General features: G+C 57.6%; 1 protein-coding gene across 4 annotated transcripts in view; it reads right to left on the bottom strand.

Moving 5' to 3' along the window:
- CD82 (CD82 molecule) overlaps positions 1–2292 on the bottom strand; it is a 53224-nt gene extending 50932 nt beyond the window's left edge. For 2 of the 4 annotated variants that reach the window (XM_006157756.3, XM_027775401.1), the window contains exon 1: positions 1884–2290. The gene's annotated coding sequence lies outside the window, so the exon portion shown is untranslated. Of the gene's footprint in view, positions 1–1883 lie in introns of all 4 variants that reach the window. The other 2 variants (XM_014591337.2, XM_006157757.3) reach the window with 2 other exon arrangements.
- Between the last annotated feature and the right edge of the window lie 2574 nt (positions 2293–4866).

Genomic DNA, 4866 nt, shown 5'->3' with positions numbered 1-4866 from the left:
ATTCATTCTTGTGGGGCAGGGTGGGGGTTTCCATTAGCTGTCTATCTGCACTGTTTGAAATGAACAGCTCTTTCCCACCACAGCCACAGCCACCACCCACAGAGTCCTCTCCCGCGCTGCTATACCAATCTCTAACCTTGTGCTACTCAAGTGCTTGAAATGAGGGGACTTTGCAGCCCCAGGTTGAACCAAGCCCAACCAGGTCCTGAGAGCTCAGGCTTGAAGTCCGGCTCAAGGCTCACCAACTCCAGGAAGCCACGCCTACTCTGGTTTCTCAAGCGTCACCTCTCCTGAGCCCCTCCTCCATCCTCCATGACACACACACACACACACACACACACACACATTGTCCTCCACAGCGCGCCTTTGATCGGAATTCTGTCCCGTAGCACTCTGCAGCTGGCCCCGGAAGCTTCAGGGAGCTGGCACACAGCACCCCGAATGTCCTTCTGTGCCAGATCCTGCTCAGATGGACAACAGGTGCCCCCGCTGCCCCTCACCTCCACCCGAAGCCAAGTATGCACCGGAATAACTGGATCCCAGCCCCCCGGGCAGGACAGAGCCAGGGAATCTCTGCCCCATGTCTTGGGGGTGAGTGTCCTCTCCAGCAGGGCCATGATGGAAATGGGGGTGCCATCATTGTTAGCAACTCAAGACGCGGGCAGGGCCGGGCCTGGCTAGTTCACCTCTGCACCCCCTAGCTCTGCTTAGTCTATATGAATAGCAGGTGCTCAGTAAATAGTTTTTGGTTTAATCGAACACCTGCCAACCTCAGGTAACATGAAAATTCAACCAGTCTTTGGCCCAGGTGACTCACTCTCTAACCTTCAAATGCACAGTGCTGTTGGTGGCAGGTGGCCATTTCTGGCCCTCACAAGGTCTGAGGAAGGCAGCAGTCCGCTTCCAGTCCTCCAAGAAAAACAGGCTTTTCCCCCTGCAGGAAGCCAGCCCATCACCTGCCGTCCACATCAGAGCAGCTGTGTGCAGCGGGGCCTCAGGGGGCACTGGCGCCTTGCTGGGCACTGTATACTCAGGACTCTTAGTTTTCCCACTACTGCTGGGGTACTGTCATTACTCCACTTTACTGACTGGACTTCCAGTCCGTTTCCTCCTGAAGCCCAAGCCCTCACCACTGCAGGAGGCTGTAGCTCCGGCTGCACCATTACCCCAAGAATGGAAGCCTCCAACCCAAGGAATGGACTCTGGGCATACAGCATAAGGCCGGTTCTCAGCGTAACCCTGAGTCCAGGTTTTTGTGGGGTTTCCCCCTTTTCTTCCCCACTCAGTTGATAAGATCTGTCCCCGATTTCCGCCCCAGGCCTTTCAGGCCAGCTCAGCTCTGGAGAAACCCCAGTGAGTTTCAAACTTGAAACTCTTGGCTCAGTTAAATTCTCAGAATTGGGAGATGGGGAGAGAGCAGCCACCTCACTGCTTCGGGGTCCCCTTCCCCAGGGCTCGGAATCTGAGCCCCGTCGGAGGAACCACTGTGACCTTTACAGCAGTTCTCCCCGCGCAGTCCGCCTTGGGGGGGAACTGCAGCCTGGCAGTGCCATCTGAGCACCTGCTGCTGCACCGAGGTCGCTCACCTGGCCTCGCCTTCCCGGTGTCGGTGAGAACCGGCAACCGGAATAGGGAGCTCGCCTGGCTCGCTCTCCTCCTGCTGGAACCCGGAGGTCCAGAGACCCGTAGTGGACGGGCCCGGTCGCACAGCTAGTGCAAGGGGGAGCCAGAGAACTGGGGGATCAGGCTTTGGAGGCTATACTCCTTCTCAGACACCAGCTGCCCCAACCTGTCAACTCCTTCTGAGAAAGCTGCCTGCGCCAACGGCGAAAGCGAACTTTGCTTCCGGTTGCCCAGCCGGCCTCCCCAGTCCCCCTTCTCACCTGCTTTCTGCTCTCTGCTCGGCGCTGCAAGTCCGAGGTCGCCCGCTCGCGCCCCAGTCAGCGTCCGACTGCGCAGTCTTGGCTCGGTCCTCCTCGGTTGTGTTCCCAGAGGCAGTGGGGAACTCAGCAGAGTCTGCCAGGCCCACCCAGAGGACACGCCCTGGACACGCCTCCTCTGCTTTCCTTAGTGCCCACAGGCCCCGCCCCGAACCGTGCAGGGGAGCAGCTCCTCCCCGCCGGGCCACGCTCCGCCCTCGACGGCCTCCCTACCCTAACCCCGTCCGGCCCCGCGCTTGGGGAGGCGAGGCCACGCCCTTTGCCCTGCCCGGCTGTGACCTCGGACCCTATCCCAGCCGGCAGCCCCCAGGGTACGCAGGGCTGGAGGCCCAGCGCTCTGTGCGTCTCCGCCTCGCCCCGACCCTGCCCTCGCACGGCGCTACCTAACGGTCCAGCCCACTCTTCCTTCCAGGCCCCTCCCAGGCCCCCGCAGGCCCTCCCATCATCCCCGCCTCCTGCACTTTCTCAACCCAAACTCTGGGCTGGCGGTCTGGGGCCCCACGCTGGCATTCCAGGACGGACGTATCCGGGCGCAACCGGGGAACAGCGTGGGAGCAGTTTGCGTTCCAAGACCGGGACTCGATCAGAAGGCGGCCTGGGTTCAGGCACTTCATGAAAATACAAAAAGCTACTATTGACTGAACTCTTGCCAGGAGCCAGGCTGCTTGCCAAGCGTTGTAAAAAGCACTGGCCCTGAATTCCACCAGCTCACGGGGTTCTCCTTTGAGCCCCTTTTACTAATGCACACCCCAAGGCTTAGAGAAGGCAAGACGCAGACTCTGAGTCACACACCAGAGGCAGTGGTGAACAGATCCAGGCGCGTAAACTGAGTCATGGGCTTGCACTGCCCCAGCCTGCCTGGACTGGCCCCTACACAAGTGGCCCAGGCCAGTCAGCTGTTGGGGCAGTGCCCAGCAGGCTGCTTGAGATGAGGAGGCGGTGCAGATCGAGGAGGGATCCTGGGTCTGGGCCCTCAAGGCTGCTTTCTCGCTGGAGACGCTAAGGTCCCCACCCTGCACCCCAGCCAGTCGCCCTTCAAGGCTCCAGGGCACCAGCCCCAGGCAGGTTCCCAGGTGAATGGCCTGGCGAGTGTGAGAGCAGGGAGTGTGAGAGCAGCTGACACAGCTCTTTCACGCCCATCATCTCGCTGGCATCTCACAACAAGCCATTGTGGGAGGGCGTGATCATGCCCGCTTTGTTTGGGTGGAGCTGGGTTGGAGCTGGAGCCCAGCTGGTGCAGGGGTTTGCACCGTCCACAGAGTAGCAGCGGCTAAATCACCCCGGGAACTTGTTAGACATGCATTGGGGGTGGAGGAACCCTTTGCAGACCTCCAAAATAAGAAACTCTGGAGCAGTTTATTTATTTTTTTATTTATTGTGATTATTATTTTTTAATTTTGCTATAGGATACATGCACTCCCCAGAGAGAGACAGAGAGAGGAAAAGTGAGAAAGCAAGCTGACAGGTCCGGAACTCAAGCTGCAGTCGACCCTGTGGCAGTCCATCCATGCAGCACCGTAACCGCCATGCCATGCCACCTGTTGGCCCAAGAGCAATTTATTTTAACAAAGCCTCCAGGTGGCTGCGAATGGCACTCAAGTTTGAGAAGCACTGCTGAGCTCCTGGTGACGTGAGGGGGGTCTGAGGAGCAGCAGAGCTGGAGAGTCTCTGGACAGGACAGCATTTAGGCCAGAGCAAGACAAGGCACTTAAGCTTGCTGGGACTAGCCCTTGTAAAGGGACAAAAGCAACAATACGATGTTCATTCTGGGGGTGGCGGTTGAAGATGAACTCTGACAGCATCGGTGGAGCATTTTCCCACTGTTTGGACACTGTGCATGCTTTAAGAAATATTCTTTTATTCTTTTTCTTTTTCTTTTTCTTTTTTTGGAGAGGTTTACTACTACAGAGTGCAAGCGCTCACCAGAAAGACAGAGAGATAGAAAGTGAGAAATCTCCAGGGGGGATGGCCACACCGCAATCCCTTCTCCTCCGTTCTCCTCTCTGAATCTTGGGCATACACGCACACGTGTCCAGCATGAGTTTAAGCCACCGGGTCCAGGACTTGAACTGTGGTCGACTACATGGGAGTCCAGTGACATAGCCATTATGCGAACTGCTGGGCCTAAGAAATATTCTCTTTCCAGTAAAAAGTCTCCATAGAATTCCACATGGCACTGAGGGATGTAGGGGCTGGGGAATCCTTCAAGCCCAGTAATGTGCCACTGGGTGTCCCTCCCACAAAGGGACACCATCCATCCTGCAAGAGCCACAGTCCTAACTAGCTTTCAATGGGGGGTGGGGTGGTGGTGCTGTGAGTTCAGGGACCACACTCTGAGAACCCACACGCGCTATGGTCAGGGCTGGGCTCCCCGCCCTACCCGACTCATGCAGAGTGGGTGTAACATGCCCTCCCCTGCCACTCCTTCCTTGTTGAGAGTGTTTGGGATGGGGACATGCAGTTGGGAGAACAGCTGGGTCCCATCAGGGCCCCCTGCCCCCCAGACCTGCTCTCATGCAGCCCCATCTGCTGGTCTTTCCAGAGCAGAGATGGAGGCAGCTGCGACCAGGCGGTGGTCATTCTCCAGACAGCTGCGGCAACCTCTGCCCCACTCGCCTCCAGCCTGGGAACTCACAGCCTGGGACCCTGGTCCTCTGCACAGACATCCCTGATGGGTGACACCCAAGTCGAGAGTGCAGATCGAGATGCCAAGTGGTGGGGCCACGGTAATGCAAGTGGGTTCACATGGAAAAGGTCCTGAGTTCATATCCCAGGACCTCCCTGAGCATGCTAGGTACACATTTGGATGCCCCTGCTCTGGGCTGGCTGTGGCTGGGGTGGGTTGTGGCATGAAGACCCTGTTATGGGTACCTGTTTCTTTCTCTTATGAAATAATATTTGAACAACACGGGGCGGCCATCAAGAC

The sequence above is a fragment of the Tupaia chinensis genome, unplaced genomic scaffold (genome assembly GCF_000334495.1).
Source record: "Tupaia chinensis unplaced genomic scaffold, TupChi_1.0 Scaffold000561_1, whole genome shotgun sequence".
Lineage (NCBI taxonomy): Eukaryota > Metazoa > Chordata > Mammalia > Scandentia > Tupaiidae > Tupaia > Tupaia belangeri.
The sequence above is the reverse complement of the archived record's forward strand: the minus strand, read 5'-3'. Positions and strand labels throughout refer to the sequence as shown.